We start from the raw sequence: 20,765 nt of genomic DNA, 5'->3' as shown, positions 1-20,765 counted from the left end.
GGTGTTAGCCTGATCTGAGTTCCAGTTCCAGCTCTGTCTCAGCTTCCTAGTAGCTGAGTGACCTTGGCAACATTCTCCCCTCAGAGGAATACCTAAAACACATAAACCTCTTAGACCTCTTTATGCTATATTAATAACTAGCAGGCCTTATTATAAATTTTGATCTGATGAAAACATTACTTTTAAATTTTAAAAAACCTTTCTTCTGGAAAGAAAAAATAGAAATAATACCCATATCTACTTTCAATAGTATTTTCAAAATGAAAAAAAGTTTAAAGTCATATTTGGGACATTGCAAAAATGAAGGATTACTGAACCTGAAGAATCATCTGTAGGAAGAAAGACCATTGAAATTCAGGAGTTAATTCCTGGGTCACTTTCTAAAAAGTAAAAACAAAACTCTAATGTTGCCAACCTAAAGAGCGGTGAATGAATTCCTGTGCTAAGTGCAGCTGCCTCAGAAGGGCCGGTCAGATCTGTTCACAAGCAGGTAATGATTTAGCCAAACTGTTGGACTAAGCTTGTGTCAGCAGTATAGTGGATAGCTCTACTTGATAGGCAGACCTACACGACTTCAGTTTCTCCCCGGTAAGTTGACAAATTGGCTCCACAACCAAGTTGATAATTTGTAAGCTATCCAAAATCTGTGCATCTTATTCTAATTGGAAAAGCGTGTAGTCAGGGAGACCAACTTTAGTAGAAGCTATTAGGTTTATCTCTAGTGGAAAGACCCGATTGGAATCTCAGCCCTTCCACTTACCCAATTTTATGGCTTTAGGCTAAAATTTAATGATGCATGAGCCTCATTTTCTCATTCGTAGCTGGGAATGATGGTCCCTACCCTACCAGGAAGCTGTGCAGATAGAAATAATGTCCATGAAAGCCTGGAACAGAGCCTGACAACGGACAGGATCAGTGGATTACTTCCCACCTCCCATGGGGACCCAGTCTGTGGGACAGAACCAGACAGCCAGGCCTGTATCTGAGCACAGCTACTGCCGTGAGATATGCGGGCCAGTTCCTTCATGGGGCTCACGTCCAGCTAACTGAGCTGTCTGCCAGGTGGTAGAGGCCTTCAGAGAGCAGACTGACGCAACCCCTGCCTTCGGGAGGCAGCATTGCTAAACAGCCCTTCAACCATTAAAACAGTTCAAACTTTATTGGTTTTAAATAGACAATGATCACATCTATTTCTTGAGTGATTATACCTCCAACTTTTCTAAATCTAAGCTTAAACCTTGATACATCTTACACACACACACACACACACACACACAGAGTCCTTGAATCAGAACGATGGTTTTCTCCACCAGTCACAACTTTTACTCAACTTTTCATTTTGAAAATTTCAAACAAATTGCAAACAAAAATTACAAGTAGTACAATGAACACCATATACTACACGTTTAGATTCATCAATTGAATTTCCCCATTGCTTTCACTCTTTTTAATTTTTTATTTCTGGCTGAACCATTTAGAGTTAATTATAGACACTGACAACTTCATCCCAAAATACGTTAGCATGTATTTCCTAAGAACAAGGACATTCCTTCTACATGGAATAAGACTCTCACTCAGGAAATTTAACAGTAATGCACTAATATAATCTGATACACAGTTCATTATTAAAATATTTTCATTTCTCCCAACAATATCCTTTGTAGGCTTTTTTTTCTTTTAATCTAGATTTCAAAAAGAATACAAAGGTAAAAAGACCACACGTTGCATTTAGTTGTCATCCATTCACTCTGAAATCCAAAAACCTTTCCCCTTTGGAGCTAGAACTATTGTTTTCCTCTTAATTTTTATTTACAGCAGTGGGCCTCATGAGTAAATGCAGAAGTTTCTCATCTTCACTTTTGGCCCATGTACTTCTTGAAAAAGTGACTTGTACTGAATATAATCCCACTATTTTTCAGATCTTAGCTTTAAACCATATTGAAATAGAATGATAGATGTTAACAGCAGCTATATGATGACAAGTCTGAAAAAGGTGGAAAAGGAATGGGGCATTCAGCTTGGGGCATGTTCAAGTCAAAGAACTGACAGAACAGGAAGGTGACAAGACCAGCAGGCCATGACTGGAGACAGGAACCTGACTCTCTCCCTAGGGAAGGTGAAGAGAGTCGCAGAGGAGTGAGGGGGAGCCATAGGATGGTGACTTTCCTAGGGGACGGATCATTCTGAACCCTGGAAGACTTCCAGGCCAGAGGAGCAGCAGAGCACACTGGAGACCCAGAAGAACCGGGGGTGGGGAGAGTGGGGGGGTGCCCAGGTAATGAGGAAGAAACAGTGAATCCCACCCCTGAGCTGCGCATGGTTTTAAATTCAAGGTGCAAATTAGTTCTCTAGAAGAGGGGCCTTGGGACCCAGACCTATGCCAGCTGGAGTCAGATCAGGTAACCTTCTGGAGGGGAAACGTAGAGGGCAGGCTAGAGGTGCAAATTCCCAGATCCTCATATCTCCTGAGGCAGAACTCCTACAGGTAAGGAAAACAGGAGAAAGAACCCAGAATAATCATCAGGAAGAGAAGTTGCCGACGAGACCACGAAGGGACAAGTGGGAGGACGAAGGCCAGTTCAGTTGGGATGGCCAGGGAACAGTGGAAAGAATCTGTGTCCCTGACAACATTGATCCACTGAGCTAACCAACTCCTAAGCCGCCCCACCTCTGGACTTCTTGCTATGTAAAACAATAAATTTTCATACTATTAAAAATAAGAGGTCACTTTAAATTGATGAATTAAGAAGTTATCTGAAAAGCATATTTGCCAAGAAGTCTTGAGAACCAAGAGAATAAAGATATCAAATAGGTGAACATAGACAGTGACTACAGCAAATCCATTCAGCTTGTTGGCTAGATCTTATGCATATGATTACCTTGAAAAATTATGAAGAACAAACCTATCAACTCAATGATTTTTAAAGGATTAGAGAGAAAACCAGTAAAGGCAGGTGAAAGGAAAGTCTGCTCTGTAGGCAGTTTTTTAAGACATATAACATACACACAAGTATATATGTGTATGTGTGATGCATATGTATATACACACGTGAGTGTATATAATAATATACATGTTCAAAATGTGCCCCACACGGGAGGCACTGCTGAATACAGAAGCATTCCAGATTATTCAAGTGGGGGAAAGCAAGAAAAAGTAGGATACTGACTACTAAATATTGAAAAGAGGTTTGAGGTGCTTTTGCTACCTAACAAGGAAATTTGTGCCAGAATAACTAGAATAAATAGAGCTTCCACAATGCAACAGCTTTAATAAGGTTGCAAAGCCGTATGAGTAATAGAGGAGAGGGAAGTGTCCTGACTCTGTTTCTGCTGTCGAGTTTCTCTACGGTAAACTCTTCTCAGCAGATACTGAATCACCAGGGAGAGGTTATTCAACCCTCTCCGCGTCTAAAATTTAACCCCACTGTACTTCAGTTTCCTGGCACAAACCTTACTTTAAAGTTGTTTGTCGGACGGACTGTGAATGAATTTAACAGACTGTAAATTTAACCCTAAAAATATGTAACCTTACTTCCCCCAATTTAGTGTGAAAATAACCTGTGCTGAAGTTGGGAAGAAAGGGAGAAAGGAACATGTTTTCACCCTTTTCACCTTCAAATTAAGAGTGTGATTGTTGACATGGAATATCCACCGTTCATTTAGAAACGCTTGTATCGACTACTTTTGTCCTATTCCTCGGATCTGCTTATCTGAAGGGGTGGTGTTGATGGGGATTCGAACAGCTGCACATTTCCAACATAGTATTCCCTAAATGGTGTCAAATGACTGGGAATGAAGTTTTGGTGACTGGATGATTTATTCACTTAGTCATCGTTGTTCCGTCAGGGGAAACAATAAGAGGCTTTTGTTTGTGTTTCTGAGTGTAGGGTGTGAGGGATGAAGAGATGAGAATAGCCATATAATGAAACTTTGGTCCTCTTTCTCCCTCTCTCAAAAGAGCTCTTTATCTTCAAATTACTATAAATATATCATAAAAAGAGAACATATACTGCATTGTGGCTCCTTCTACATTGTTTTTTCATATTTTCCTGGAAAGGTTCTTTTTTTTTCCTTATTAAAAATACTGCAAAAAATACTGCATTAATATGTGCAAATCATAAAATATTCAAACATTACAGAAATAACAGAGTGAAAAACAAAAGTCTCCCTTCACTGCCCTTGCCCAACCCCCTTCTCCCAACAGTCAGCCCCTACAAAAAAAAAAGTTCTTTCTTTCTTTATTTTAAACCTTTATTACCCTGGTTTGGGGCAGTTTCATAGCAACAGATGGTATATTCAGTCAAATCCCAAATTATAAACATCAGGCAAATTCCAAAATATAAACAACCAGGAATCACTGAAAGTGAACCTCCCTGTGAAATATAGTCCCAGCAAGTGCCAGGGAAATTCGTGGCAGAGTGGCTGAACACAGACCAGAGTCCCCGAGTGAAAAAGCTCCTGGGGCCAAAAACGTCTGGGTTTGCTTCTCCCCCTGCCACTAGCGAGCTGGAAGTCTTTGAGCATCTTTATTTCCCCAGCTGTAAGTTAAGCTCGACAATAGGAGTCCGAAATGAAGCTTATGGCCAGGAAACACCTAGCAAGTGCCTGACCTATGCTAGATCTTTGGCAAAAGTAGTTTTCCTCCCAATTCCAGAGGAACTTTGATGCATCTAAAGCACATGCTGATTTCTGGTGAAATTCTAGTTTCATCTGCATGTTCGTGGGGAAGTTATAATCCTATTTGTGCACTGTTTATAAAAGGTGAAAGAAGAGCATGCTTTGTTGCCCTGCCAAACTGCTTGGAGTGCATCAGTGTTTTTGTTTGTTTGTTTGTTTGTTTTTTAGCTGTTACAAGTAGAGCTGCTGTGTATAATTGTGCAATAGGTTGTCTGGACACTTTTTCAAAGCTGTTTTCTAAGTGTTAGATGTGTAGTGTTCAGGTCACAGGTGAGCCTTGTTTAGCTGTGGAAAAATCCAGCTAAGTTTCTCTGGCATGTGGGATCTTCCTGGGTAAGGGATCGAACTTGAGTGTCTTGCATTGTCAGGCAGATTCTTTACCACTGAGCCACCAGAGAAGCCCCGCTTCAGTGTTTTTATTGGTTAATTAAAGACTGGCACAGAAATACATCTGCATTGGACTTAGGTTCAAGCAATGGATATGGATTTAGGCAAGAATGTTCAGGATTATGAAATCCTGATAATCATGTGTAAGTTATCTCTGGGAATCTGTGTCATAAAAATAATACAAAGGCAAATTTGAGTAACTGGGAAACACTGATGCAAGAACATTGGATTTAATTTAAAAAAATTATTTGTGTAATATTAACATGGCTATTTGGGAGTTCATAATTTTTTATTTTCATCTCTCTCTCTCTCTCACACACACACACACACACATACACACGCAAAACTCAGCAGTCATCCAACAGGCAAGCTCATAATAAGGTGAAAAGTAACTTGCAGAAGGTAAAAGATAAGGCTTCTGGCAATTCTGGGGCTTTTTCTGCAGTCTTTGAAGGCTAGAGTGCCCTCTACTGGTTACTTTCTAGAAAGCCAGGCAGCTAATGGTCCACAGAGGACTCAAAATTTTTGGAAACATGTAAATACAATACTAAATCTCTGTGTAATTCCTATTGAGTGATCTTTTTTCTAAAGGCTTATCATCTGAAAAAGAGAGAGCAGTGACTTTTTTGCTCCAGCTTGATTTCTTAATCAGAAATACCATTTTAAGTAAGTAAGTGTCAGCCACTCGTGTCTGACTCTTTGTGACCCCATGAACTGTAGCTCTCCAGGCTCCTCTGTCCATGGCATTCTGCGGGCAAGAATATCAATTTGTCTGTTGGATCCTAAGTTTTAAAGTAATCAGCATTTCAGAAGAAAGATTAAATGGAATAAAGTGGCACCCAAATATTTAAAACTAGATTTTACATTAAAAATATATATTTTGTTGTTGGGTATACAGTTTCTAGTATACACTAGTCTCTCTGTACCAACTTTTCAATTTCCTGTAAATCTATGATTATTTCAAAATGAAAAGTCGGGGGGGGAAGTCTAATGAGTTTACTTTGCAGCTTTAAATCGTTTAAGTCTTTTTTGAGCTTCTTGAACTGTAATGGAAGGAAAATAACAAAGACAAAGATTAAAAATGTGCATCAGTTGAAATTTTGACTTTTCTGTTCTTTTTCTTGCCCTACTCCCCTTTTCTTTCCCTCCTCTTCCTGGCTACTGGCCGGGAAGGGTGGTCAGAAGCCTTTCCCGATAGTCCCTGAGGAACCTGCAAGAGGAATCTAGCCAGAACAGGTATGTGCATGCTCATCAGTCAGAGCAAACCATAATGCCAATGTGAACTAGCTTACTGCTTTTCATTCATGTATTTAAGAGCAGAATTCTTAGCTTCTAATGCAGTGTGACCCAGAATTCATCCACTTTTCATCCATGGATTCACTTATTCCACAGTTACTGAGCACCTATTATGTACTGTACACTATCTATATGTCATGAATATATGTCACTTCTACCAAATAGGGGTCTAAAATTTAGTCACATTCCTTTTAACATCAAAGCAACATGCAAACAAACGCACATGCCAGTCTCTGGAAAATCCTTTCTTTCTTCCCTCCGCAAAATTCCTCTGTGTTACAAATTCATGTGAACACCAGAGAGCTAAAACTCATGCTGGGACCCAGTCCTGCACTTAACTTGCCTACTGGTCTCTACTGGGAGTGTGGGTGTGGGAAATCAGATTTGGACAGCTTCCACCACCCTGGAAGCATTGCCTGATTGTCCTCCACCACAGATACCTGCAATGGGTCCGAAAAGAGGGTGGGGGATGTTTGTCCCCACCCAGTGTTATTGCACACAGATAGGACTTCCACGCTTTGTGACAGAAAGAGTGCCACACTCTTTGTTCATCCCTCAGTTGTGTCCGATTCTTTGTGACCCCATGTGTAGCCTTCCAGGTTCCTCTGTCCCTGAAATTTCCCAGGCAAGAATACTGGAGTGGGTTGCCGTTTCCTTTTCTAGGAGATCTTCCTGACCCAGAGATCGAACCTGGGTCTCCTGCATTGGCAGGCAGATTCTTTACCACCAAGCCAATAGGGAAGTCTGTTACTGTACTCAGAGGGCAGAAATCCCAAACTGCTCTTTAAACACACACACAGCAAAGCCCACTCTCCCCTAGAGGACTGGCAGCAGGAATACCCAGTTTTGCATCCATGACCTGAGCACTCTCCAGAGCAAAGGAGCCTGTCCTTGACCTGGCGTTGTCAGTCACATCCTTGGTTATCTCCTTCCACAGAAAGCTTACAGCACAGCTGCCCTGGTTGGAGCAGGAGTGGGGCTCTGTCTCTGCTACCTATTTTTCCTTTGCATCTCTCCCCTCCCAAGCTGGTGGACATTGAGGTACCTCTGTGAAGCTGTGGGGTTTTGTGAAATGCAAATTGAAAACTGCCAATCTATTTAAAAACTCTTACTTTATTGAAAAATGAGGCCCAGAAGTGTTGTAAACTGCTGATCTGGACCTCAAACTCAGATCTCCTCATTTCAAACCTCTTGCTCTTCCTATTGCTTGGTGGTGTTTCTCTTTTATCTCTATGAAGCTTTATTTGTCCTAAGTCCCATTCCATCCGAGCTCAGCCTTAGGTGGTTATACATTGAAAAGCAATCTCATAATTTATAATTGGATGTTTATGGCCAATAATAGCTTGGTAAATTGCTTCTATCAAGGAGTATCTGTCAAAGTCCCAGGAGGAAACAGATGGCACACTCAAATTAGGATAATTCAAGGTGGGTTTAATAAAGGTGCATGTAGTGTGTAAGGAGAGAAAAGTGCATGTAGTATTCCCAAGGGTATTCCCACCCCTACTCCCAGAAGGATGCAGGGAGTGAGTGGATTCTCTAGAGACACATGGAGCTTGCCAAAAGAGGAACTATGACCTTTGGTCATGGAACCCAAGCTGCCCAAGGTGACCTTTCAGGCTTGACATTGGGCAGTTATAACAGCACCTCCTGGGCCTAAGAGTGGGCTCTTATCTTCCACTTGGAAATGAATTGTCAAAGGAGACACAAGTGCTGATGAAGCAAGAGATTCTTTTGGGAAGAGGTGCCCAGGTGGAGAATAGTAAGGTGAGGGAACCCAGGAGAACTGCTCTGCCACGTGGCTCTAAGTCTCAGGTTTAACGGTCATTTGGTTAGTTTCCAGTTGTCTCTGGCCAATCATTCTGACTCAGGGTCCTTCCTGGTGGCACGTGGACCGCTCAGCCAAGATGGACTCCAGCAAAAAGGATTCTGGGAGGTTGGTAAGACATGTGGGCTAGAGTCTCCTCTCTCGTTTTGACCTTTCCAGAATTCCAAGACCTCCTGTTGTAAGATAACTCATGTGAGAGTCTGGTTCCTGTGGTGCTGGCCAGCGCAGGTGGTTTCAGCAGTGGTTCCCCGAACAGCTCCACTGTCCTCGCTTCTTCTGATCTTTCCCAGGGATTGTCGTTGGTTAAACCCAGCTAGAAGTCAAAGGCTCTGAGCTAGCCTGTAGGGATCAGCCACCCTATACAGCAGGCCGAAGGTGGGTGGAGAGTGAACCTAGGGGCAGTGGAAAATCTTTCCCTACAACGTGCTGAAATAAAATTCACATTTTATGGCAAGACAAGAAAAATTTTAACTTAAATTTTTAAATTAAAATTTTTCTTTGCCTGTTTGGGCTGCCGGCCTCTCCTTCAGTGCATGTTGTGCATCTGCTTTAACCGGTTCTCTTTAGGAGATAAAATTCCTTCTTAATGTCATAAAGGCTTATAGCTCCTTAGGAGATAACCTTCCTTCTTAACCTTGTAAGAGGCCAAGAGCCATGTGTAAATCTGGATTGTGTAAACTGTCAATTGACTATAGCCCTTTGTCTTAAAGACTTATATCACTGTACTTCGACCTCTAAAGAAGGAAATAGTCCTCGGAGCTTTCTGAAAGACTGTTTCCCAGGTTATAATCCTCAGGTTGGTAGCAATACAATTTTCCATTTCTTTCTTAGATCTGCTATTGATTAATTACTAAATTGTATGTGACCTTTTTCGTTGACATATGTGACAAAGGTAGCATACAATTTAGTAAGGGACTCTTGGAATCATCTAATGATGATTCACTGTGGTGTTGTCATTCATACTCAGAAATATATATTCAGTCTTATCCTTGTTTCTAGCACAGAGCTCCTAAAACCCTTGGAATTTCCCAAGTGAAGAGAATGGCCAAGGTGTCTTTTGTGATGGAGTGGTGACTTTCAGGCTGCACCTCAGATTGAGGGCAGTAGGCCAAGAGAGCCAACCGAGTAAAAGAGGATTGAACTTTCAGTCCCATGCCTCCATTTCCAGGGAGCAGAGGAGAGCTAGAGGTTGATCAGTCACCAGTGGGCAATGATTTAATCAATCATGCCTATGTAATGAAGCTTCCATAAAAACCCAAAAGGATGGGATTTGGAGACCTTCTACATTGGTGAACCATAATGTTTTCACATGCCACTGTGCTGGGCCCCAAACTCCATGGGGACAGAAACTCCTTTGTTTAGGACCTCCCCCTCTATATCTCTATTATCTGGCTGTTGATTCCAATCCTTTAATATCCTTTGTAATAGACCAGTAATCCAGTGAGTAAACTGGTTTATGAGTTCCCCAAGTCACTCTAGAAAATTAATCACACCCCAGGAGGGAGTCATGGAAACCTCTAATTTCCAGCTGTTGGGTCAGAAGCACAGGTAACTACCTGGACTTGTGATTGGCATCTGAAGTAGGGGCAGTCTTTCAGGGCTGAGCCCTGAATCTGTGGGATCTGATGCTGTTTGGGCAGATAGTGTCAGAATTGAGTTGAATTGTAGGACACTCAGCTGGTGTCAGAAGTTTGCTTAGTGTGGGGAAAAAAGCCACCCATCAGAGTTAGTGCTAGAATCATGCTTATCTAGTAATGGGATCCTGGAATATGGGAAAACAAAGGAAAAGCAGTCTCTGGAAGGAAGTTTTCCAAGTGCCCTGAACTCTTACTACACAACCTATCCTGGAATGAACCTTACTGTGATCTGTGCTCTATATTTCTTTGAAATGATTCAAACACAGGGTTTTTGTTTTTGTTTTTGTTTTTGGCCGCACCCGCAGCTTGCAGGAACTTAGTTCTCTGGTCAGAGATCGAACCCACAGGGCCACGACAATGAAAGCGCCAAGTCTTAACCACTGGACCGCCAGGGAATTCCCCACAAGGATTTTAAAAGATTTTTAAATTTTTATTCAACTAGAGTTGATTAACAATGTTGTATTAATCTCTGCTATATAGCAAAGTGACTCATATATATATATACACACACACACACACAAACACATATTTATATATATATTCTTTTTCATATTATTTTCCATTATGGTTCATCACAAGATACTGAATATAGTTGCCTGTGCTAGATAGTAGGACTTGTTTATCCATTCTGCATATAATAGTTTGCATCTGCTAATCCCAAACTCCCAATCCATCCCTCTCCTGCCCCACCTCCCCCTTGGCAACTACAAATCTGTTCTCTATGTCTGTGAATCTGTTTCTGTTTCATAGATAAGTTCATTTGTGTCGTATTTTAGATTCCACATATAAGTGATATCATATGGTATCTCTTTCTGACTTACTTCACTTAGTATGATAATCTCTAGGTCCATCCGTGTTGCTGCAGATGGCATTATTTCATTCTTTCTATGGCTAAGTAGTATTCCATTGTATATATGTATACCACAGCTTCTTTTGCATTCATTCTGTCAGTGAACATTTCAGTGTTTCCATGTCTTGGTTATTGTGACGAGCACTGCTATGAACATAAAGGTATCTTTTTAAATTATATGCCCAGAAGTAGGATTGCTGGATCATATGACAATTCTGTTTTTAGCTTTTTGAAGAACCTCCATGCTATTTTCCATAGTGACAGCACCAGCTTACATTTCTACCAACAGTGTAGGAAGGGTCCCTTTTCTCCACACCCTCTCCAGCATTTGTTCTTTGGAGACTTTTTAATGATGGCTGTTGTTCTGACCAGTATGAGGTGGTATCTCATTGGAGTTTTGAATTTGCATTTCTCTAATGATTAGCAATGTTGAGCACCTTTTCATGTGTCTGTTGGCCATCTGTGTGTCTTCTTTGGAGAAATGTCTATTTAGATCTTCTGCCCATTTTTCGATTGGGTTGCTTTTGTGTTTTTGTTTTTTAATTGATTTGCATGAACTCAAATGGATGCTTCCCTAGTGGTTCAGATAGCAAAGAATCTGCCTGCAATGCAGGAGACACAGGTTCAATCCCTGAGTCACGAAGATCCCCTGGAGAAGGGAATGGCAACCCACTCCAGTACTCTTGCCTGGAGAACTCCACGGACAGAGGAGTTTGGCAGGCTACAGTCCTTGGGGCCACAAAAAGTCAGACACAACTGAGCGACTGACACATTCACTTTTCTTTTCATGAGCTCAAACATGGTTTTTAAGCGGAAGTGTTATGTTTCTTAGGTTCACACAGGTAGCTGGGAAAGCCCTAACAGTACCACTTGAGCAAAGAGAGAGAGTATTGTTTAGGGTCAAAGCCACAACAGGTCAAGAGGGGAGTCTGAGGTAAATGGAAAGAATTACTGAACTACAGATAAATGTTTGTTCAAAGTAAAAACTAGTTATTCCCAAAAGATTTCTCCAAAGTTAAAAAGAAAGCCTTTAAAAAAAAAAAGACTTTAGGAGATTAATGTCCCTCTTCTTTCTTGGCTAATTTCTCTTCTTTTCTTTTTTTTTTTACAGCACAATCTAGCTTTTCATATTAACTTTACTATTCAGACAATAGAAAGTAGGTGGTAATTTCAGGACTGGGAAAGAGAGAACACCAAAAAAGCTCTTCCTGGACGTTTATTCTATGCTGTGTATAGCTGTGCTCACAGAGACAGCTTCTCTTACTTCTCTGCTATGTGGCCATTCAGTTGTATATAAAATTGACCCTGCTCAAAAGCTGGGGGAGACTAGAAATGATGGGTCCACATCCAGGTGCGTTGTTACACAGTTCAAACAGTGGTGCAGCTACCAGCTTGTAATTTTTAGGGACTGCAAGCAAGGCTTTCTCTTGAAGCTGAACCAAAAACAACTTCTTATGTTCCTTAGGTTTTGTAATATGTACAGGAATATGTGGATACTGAGGAGGTTCAAAATTTGGTCTCCACCAGTTGCCAATGCCGTCATCAAAGACCCAGTCCTGCAGGGCTCCGCCTTGACGACCCGCTATCTCTGTCATTAAGCGTTGTAGTCCCTCCGCTTCATCTTCTCCTGGGTTAAGCCCACCGCCAGGTAATTTGGAGAAAGTTGTTCCCAGTTGGAGTAGTAACACATGGGGTCGCCCGTGCTCATTGACAATCAAAGCGGGTTCCACAGCCCTCCTCATGCCAATTCTGTCAAATTCCTTCCTCATGCGCTGAAATCTGGCCTTCTCAGAGGGGCTCTTTTGTACCAAAAAGGGAATGCCTAAGAGGGTACAGGTTGATGGTGCGCTCCCGGGGGAGGGGCTTGGTCTGCTGGATGTACGTGTGGCTGAACTGGGTGACATCCCGGGGCCGGCCGTTCTGCGAGCGATTGGGAGGCACCACGGCCACGCTGGCGAGCTTGGGCGCTGGCGGCAAAGCGGGAGGCAGGGAGACTCCCTGCGTCCCTCTCGGCGGCCGCCCACCGTAAAGAGAGAACGCGGAAGGAGGCTTGGCTAATTTCTCAATGGGCATATGTGTAAGTTTGAATTTAAAGTAAGTCAGTTTACTATTAAAACTAGACGGCATCATTGATGTCTTAAAAATATTAAGTAATTTAAAAGGACATTTGAAATGAAGACTACATTTTTAGTGTTTCTTAAATAGAAAAATGCTGATGTAAGAAAAACCTTGAAGAACAAAATATGTTAAAGAACACTTAGTTTAAGGAAAATACTCACATACCCACCCACCCACCCCCCGCCAAGTTATAGGAAGATATTTCTATCTAGTACTTACTATAAATCCACAAAGTGCAACTAGGTTAATACATTTATCTTAGATAAGAGTGAGACCTTCAAAAGGAGATTTCTGAGCTGAGATGGAGAAATAGCATGGGACTGACTCTTTCTTCAGCAAATAGTCAAAGCTGGGGAATCTATACATTTGGCAAGATTCTAGAAGGAAAAAAAGAGAACACAGAAATCATTTTAGTCTCTATCTTTCCTATCACAGCCCATCAGTCTCTTAATGGAGGCAGTTCTATCTTTTATAAACACTTCTTGATCCTGATGACAAATAGAAATTATAATGGAGTCATCACAGTTCAGGAATACAAAAGTGGAGTCAGGGAACCATTTAGGATCTAGTCTCTAGCAGTCTCTGCATCAGTGAGAACCTGAATTTTACTGAACTATACCAGACCCAAGGACACCACCTGCCAGCTGCAACCTTATGTTCTCAGAGTCTCCCTTTGCAACTGTGTGACCATTTCAGACCCCAACCAGTCCTTACTTAATAAGCACCCTGACTTCTTGGCAGTTCCAATTACAATTCTTGATAAAGAGCTGATTTAACTGACTCTAACCTTACAGTTTTTGCCTTTATAAGCCTCCCCCATGTTGTAGTATGGCGGAACACAATTCAAGTTCTTTTAGAACCTGTGTCTCCCCAGCAGCAGTTCTAACAAACCCCATATAATCACTTTTTATTTCAATCAAGTCTCTGCTTCTGAAGTTTTCTCTAACCTCCTGCTTGCTCGCCACGTGGTCTCAGTCCCTACTTCCTCACTCCTGGATGGTAGGATCCCTTCCTCAGCAGTGTCTGACCTTTAGTTTCTCAGTGTCCACCCCCTTCATCCAACTTCTACCTTGAAGGCAGAATTATTTCTAGATGCATGTCTGACCATTTACTGCTCCACTCAATACATTCTGTATCTGTAATGAGTTATCCTAAAATGTAGTGGCTTCAAACAACAGTAATCACATATGGGTCAGGAATTTGGGGAGGGCTTGGCTAGGAAATTCTTGCTTGGAATCTTTCAGGAGGATACAATCAGATTTTGCCTGAGGCTGCTGTTATCAGCGGCAAGAATCTCTAGGAGCCCTCTTGGAAACTGGCTAGTACAGATACCTAGGATAACCTCTAATCTTAAAGTGTCCTTCAAGGCCATTTACTCTTTATCATCAGGAACAAGGACCTGCCATGTGGCTCAGACAGTAATGAATCTGCCTGCAGTGCAGGAGACCTGGGTTGGATCCCTGGGTCAGGACACCTAGAGGAGGGGATGCTTACCCACTCCAGTATTCTTGCCTGGAGAATTCCAGGGACAGAGGAGCCTGGCAGGCTACAGTCCATATACAGTCGCAAAGAGTTGGACAGGACTGAGCGACTAACACTTTCACTTTCATGTCCTAGTACATCTTCAAGTTTGCTATTTCAGAAGTAGTGGGTAGGGACTTCCCTGGCGTTCCAGTGGTTAAGACTGCCCTCCAGTGCGGAGGGTGCAGGTTCAATCCCTAGTCAGGGGGCTAAGATCCTACAGGCCTTGCCGCCAAAAAAGTCAAAACATAAAACAGAAACAATAATGTAACAAATTCAATAAATGCTTTAAAACTGGGGGGAAAAAGAGATAAGGGGTAGTTTTTCATTCATTTACTCCTTCTTGTTGTTCAATCGCTAAGTCATGTCCAACTCTTTGTGACCCCATGGACTGTGGCACACCAGGCTTCCCTGTCCTTCACTGTCTCCTGGAGTTTGTTCAAATTCATGTTCATTGAGTCAATGATGCCATCCAGCCATCTCATCCTCTGTCGCCCCCTTCTGCATCTTTCCCAGCATCAGGGTCTTTTAAAGTTGGTTGAGTCAGCTCTCTGTGTCAGGTGGCCAGAGTATTGGAGCTTCAGCATCAGTCCTTCCAATGAATATTCAGGGTTGATTTCCTTTAGGATTGACTAGTTTTTGTCCAAGGAGCAAGTGTCTTTTAATTCCATGGCTGCAGTCCCTGCATTTACTCCTAAGGCCAGTAAGGAGGGATGAGGGTTCTACTTCAATTGGCTCATTTATTTTAATATTCTTGAGGAAGCAAGGGTGAATACCACTTTAAAAAAATATTCTTTTGTTATTTATTTATGTACTGGCCAATACAGAATTATCTCAGAATCATGTATATAAAACAGTATACATTAGGCATGTATATTTAAAGCAACATAACATACTTAATGTGTTGTTAGTCTTTCAGTCATGGCTGACTCTTTATGACCCTACGGACTATAGCCCACAAGGCTCCTCTATCCATGGAATTAATTCTCTAGGCAAGAACACTGGAGTGAGTTGCCATTCCCTTCTCCAGGGCCAGCCAGGGATCGAACCCAGGTCTTCTGCATTGCAGACAGATTCTTTACCATCTGAGCCAAGAGGGAAGCCCCTACCTACTTAATACCTAAAGTTTAATATATTTGATAACTTAAGTATAGCATAGTCAATATTTTTTTATTTTTTATTTTTTTATTTTTTTTAAATTTTTATTTTTCAGTGGGTTTTGTCATACATTGATATGAATCAGCCATAGAGTTACACGAATTCCCCATCCCGGTCTCCCATCCCACCTCCCTCTCCACCTGATTCCTCTGGATCTTCCCAGCCCAACAGGCCGGAGCACTTGACTCATGCCTCCCACCTGGGCTGGTGGTCTGTTTCACCACAGACAATATACATGCTGTTCTTTCGAAACATCCCACCCTCCCCTTCTCCCACAGAGTTCAAAAGTCTGTTCTGTACTTCTGCGTCTCTTCTTCTGCCCTGCATATAGGGCCATCGTTACCATCTTTCTAAATTCCGTATATATGTGTTAGTATACTGTAATGTTCTTTATCTTTCTGGCTCACCTCACTCTGTATAATGGGCTCCAGTTTCATCCATCTCATTAGAACTGATTCAAATGAATTCTTTTTAACGGCTGAGTAATATTCCATGGTGTATATGTACCACAGCTTCCTTATCCATTCATCTGCTGATGGGCATCTAGGTTGCTTCCATGTCCTGGCTATTATAAACAGTGCTGCGATGAACATTGGGGTGCACGTGTCTCTTTCAGATCTGGATTCCTCAGTGTGTATGCCCAGAAGTGGTATTGCTGGGTCATATGGCAGTTCTATTTCCAGTTAGTCAATATTTAAATACGAAGTTCAGTTAATAAAATTAAATGTGCCCAATATTTCCCATCTGCTCTCTCTTCCTAAGACAGACAGGCACAGAACTCTTCTTTATTTTCTCCTATAGCACCTCCCAGCCCAATTCTTAGCATAAAGTGGATAGTCATGAAGTATTTGTTGGATTAGGTTGAACAATACCAGGAATAAGTAACACCCCAGCCTTCTCTCTGCAGTTCCTTCTGAATTTCTGCAGAGCAGGAGACAGTATTGTATTCCAGGCTCTATGCTGAGCACTTTACATGTCTTATTTCATTCAGCCTTCACACCTATCAGGATGGTGGTACTTTATTTTACCTGTTCTGCAGATGAGAAAACTAGATTTAGAGAAGTTGTTCTCTGCTATTCATAGCCTCACCAAATTCTTTATATTCTGTAGTTTGAGTCAAGAAAAAGACTATTCGATTAACATCATGCCTCGTTTTGAATATACTGATTGTTTTATTTCTATCTGAAAGCTTATTTTGCATGTATTGAGCAATACTATTATTGAAATAACTTTTTCTTCAGGATATAGAGGAATGTGCTATGGAAGACCTAAACAGAAAGGTCAGTACTCCTTACTTCTAAGATACAGTTTCATTATTCTCATTTTAAAGTTCTGAAATCAGGATGGATGTAACCTAATGCTGGTGTGAACATCTAATGCACTGCCTTTTTTCTTTCTCCCAATGCTCTTGGTACACCTTAAAATTGCAGAAATACATTATGTCAATGACATGGCCCGTGCCTCTGCTTCTTCTTGGTCTGTTAAAGAATGTGATGACAATACATATGCTTCATAAAGCTGGGCTGACATCCTCTTGTCTTCCAGGAACTTGCTGGCTTTCTGCCAGACTTATGCATTTACAGAATGCATCTGCAGAGATCAGCATTTTTAATTTTGAGAGCTTAAAGCGCTTTAGAGACTCTGGTTTCTATTCTGTGGTGTACAGGGGTATAATATACAACCTCTTACATGTCAAAGAAAGGACTATTGATTTTCCTGGAAAAGACCATTTTTCTCCTCATGTGATAACTTGTATTTACTTAAGGGCTATTGTCATTATCACCATCATCATGATGTACATGTAGTGACAGAAAAAAGTCAACACCCCAGAGTTCCTTTCGGAGTTCTAATTGTTAAAATTGAGCACATTTTAAAATTAATTATGAAGATGAAACCTTTGGGAATAACTTGGATGGCCTGGAGCCTGTAAAGAAAGAGCTAACCTGCTCTGTAAGAAATGAATGAGAATTTGAGGGATTGAGGACCAGTAAGTAAGGGAAAGATGGGGACTAAAGCAAAATGAAGGGAAACCAATGCTGAAATCTGGCCCAGTCTCTGTTGTTGTGCTGAATATTGCCAAGGCTGCTGAAGAAGGGCTGCCTTTTTAAAAAAATGTTTGCTAAAGTGTCGTATGGGTCAACAGTGACCCCAAGACGGACCCAGCACAACTTGGATGGAACAGGTATGGGATGAACTTGCCATAAGAAAAAATGGACCAGGGATTTTTAAGTTCAGAAATGTTAAAATCCTCTTTAGGTCATTCTGCCCTGGAACATCATCTCCTCCATGGTTCTCTTCCTTTGATAATACATGCTTACATATAGCATGGATGAGTGATGTTTCAGGGTGAAGAAATTGGGGGACAAGGTGGGGGAAAAGGAGAAGAAACCCTGAGTAGAAGGGCTGTAGTGTTGCTGGAAGGAAGACTGAACCAGAGGACACCGAGAGAAGGCTAAGCCCCAGAGTATCCTCAGAGAAACAGGGGATGGGAGTTTGAACCAAACCTCATTTGAATTCCAAAGGGCTTGGGAACATCCATGGAGCTGGCATTTATATTATACAGATGTAAATATCATTTAAAAGCATTTGAGTTTTCAACAAACGGTGCTTGAACAACTAGACATCCACATGCAAAAAAAAAAATTATACACAGACCTTATATCCTTCAAACATAAAAAACCCCTCAAAATGGATCATAAGTTAAATATAAAATGCAAACCCATAAAACTCCTAGAGGAAAACATACGTTAGTTAGTCATTGTTATCTAGTAAACCACTCCCAAATCTTTTGCCTTAAAATGACAGTTACTCATTATAAACACAGATTTGTGGGGCAGCTGGGGTTTGGTTGATCTGGACAAGCTCAGGGCAGTGCAAGCTCATGAGAGTGGCAGAGACATATGAGTGCAAGTGGAAGCACAAGCAATGTCTTAGTAAAGCCTAGGCACACAGTCAGTCACTCCCACTCACACGTTATGGACCAAACCAAGTCCCATGGTCAGGGGGCCAGGAAGTTCAAGGAACCACAGTAAAAGTGTGGACCCGTGGGAGGACAGCATAGTAAAAAGCAGAGGTATTACATAGCCGGCAAAGACCTGTCTAGTCAAAGCTATGGTTTTTCCCGTAGTCGTGTATGAATGTGAGAGTTGGACTATAAAGAAAGCTGAGCACTGAAGAATTGATGCTTTTGAACTGTGGTGTTGGAGAAGACTCTTGAGAGTCCCTTGGACTGCAAGATCAAGTCAGTCAATTCTAAAGGAAATCATTGCTGAATATTCATTGCAAGGACTGATGTTGAAGCTGAAACTCCAATACTTTGGCCACCTGACGCAAAGAACTGATGCATTGGAAAAGACCCTGATGCTGGGAAAGACTGAAGGCAGGAGGAGAAGTAGACGACAGGGGATGAGATGGTTGGATGGCATCACCGACTTGATGGGCAAGAGTTTGAGTAAACTCTGGGAGTTGGACAGGGAGGCCTGGCGTGCTGCAGTCCATGGGGTCGCAAAGAGTCGGACACGACTGAGCGACTGAACTGAACTGAGAGTTTTCTCCCTTATTTCACAGTCTATCTTGTGTGGTAGGCAGGGAAACTCTTACCATCCAGTCATCCAGCAACCGAGCCTCCTGTTGGGCGGTTTGTTCATCTCTTTGGGCTTTATCATTCTCTCCTCTTAGCTCAAAGACATGGAAAGAGAGACAAAGGGTGTAGGATCACTGTGGTAGGCTGAGTAATGGCCCTCAAGGATGTCCACATTCTCTTCTCTATTATCTGTGAATGTTATCTTACACTGCAAAAGGGACTTTACAGATACAGTAAAGCTTTTAAATTGGGGAAATTATCCTGGATTATCTGCTGCTGCTGCTGCTAAGTCACTTCAGTTGTGTCCGACTCTGTGCGACCCCACAGACGGCAGCCCACCAGGCTCCTCTGTCCCTGGGATTCTCCAGGCAAGAATAGTGGAGTGGGCAATGTTGTGAAGTAATTAGCCTCCAACTAATAAAAATAAATGAAAAAAAAAAGTAATTTTTTAGAGAAAATAAAAAAAGAATAGTGGAGTGGGTTGCCATTTCCTTCTCCAATGCATGCATGCATGCTAAGTTGCTTCCTTGTGTCCGACTCTGTGACCCTATGGACAGCAGCCTGCCAGGCTCCTCTGTCCACGGGATTCTCCAGGCAAGACCACTGGAGTGGCTGGCCATTTCCTTCTCCCACTAGATTATCTGGGTGCACCCTAAGTGTAACCACTCAGCAGCAGCAGCAGGGTCCTCATTTTAGAGGGAGGCAAGAAGGTCAAAGGAGAAAGAAGTAAGTAGATGTAAAGATCAGAGATTTCAGAGTGATATAAGGAAAGGATCAAGAGTCAACGAATGCAGTGAGTGGCCTCCAGGAGCTAAAAAGGCAAGGAGATGGATTCCCCACTAGAACCTCCAAAATAAACGAGTCCCGCTAACACCCTGACTTTAGCTAGTAAAACTGATTTGGGAGGAATGGCCTCTAGAAATGAGAATAAATTTGTATTGTGTCAAGTGACTAAGTTTGTGGTAATTTGTTGCAGAAGTAATAGAAAAATGATATAATTGTATAAGAGGTTTTTCAGGGGCAGATGTGTGCACAGCATTTTCACTCACAGTTCATTCAACTTAGTTACACAGTCACTCCTATGTTGATGGGGTCCCCAGAATGTAATCTTGAATGGCTGGGAAAAAAAGAGGGTTTGGTGAATATCTGGCCAGTCTCTTCCACAGCCTTTCATGAAAGCTTCCAAACCATGGAACCAGCCAGTGAAACTGAATATCTTTTAGTGCCTAAAGAGCACCACATTTCTGCCTCACATCAGACCATTACAGTGACGGCAGCCTCAGTCTCGCAGTGAATCCTATCAGGGGCGATGGTGGTTTTCACCTGAATTTCTGGGAGCCTCCCATACCAAGTTTATGCATCTCCATTCAGTTAAATACAAGAGGGCAAAAGAAATACCTTTAATGATTCAGAAATTAGTGTATGTTTCCAAGATGCCTTTAAAATGATGATAAACATATTCTGACTTTCCTTTTTAGAAACTGCAAGCAAGGCAAAGGAAATTGTGTAAATAGCAAGGTCAGAGAAGTGACTAAAAATCTGGTTGTAGAACATACAAGAGTAAATAATTCAGTACCTTTTCTGAGTCAGCAAGCAGAAAGAAAACTCAAGAGGTCGTTTGGCCCAACTCTCTGCTTCTGAGAAGGCCCAGATAGAAGTCATGCCGGAAAGTGTGTGATTGCAGGTGGAGACAGAAAGGTATTGTGTGTTCTG

At 41.8% G+C, this 20,765-nt stretch overlaps 1 pseudogene; it reads right to left on the bottom strand.

Annotated features, from left to right (window-relative positions):
- Nucleotides 1-11,931: 11,931 nt before the first annotated feature.
- LOC136146970 (cleavage and polyadenylation specificity factor subunit 5 pseudogene) lies at nt 11,932-12,799 on the bottom strand (annotated as a pseudogene).
- Nucleotides 12,800-20,765: the final 7,966 nt, after the last annotated feature.

The sequence above is a fragment of the Muntiacus reevesi genome, chromosome 15, assembly GCF_963930625.1.
Source record: "Muntiacus reevesi chromosome 15, mMunRee1.1, whole genome shotgun sequence".
Lineage (NCBI taxonomy): Eukaryota > Metazoa > Chordata > Mammalia > Artiodactyla > Cervidae > Muntiacus > Muntiacus reevesi.
The sequence above is the reverse complement of the archived record's forward strand: the minus strand, read 5'-3'. Positions and strand labels throughout refer to the sequence as shown.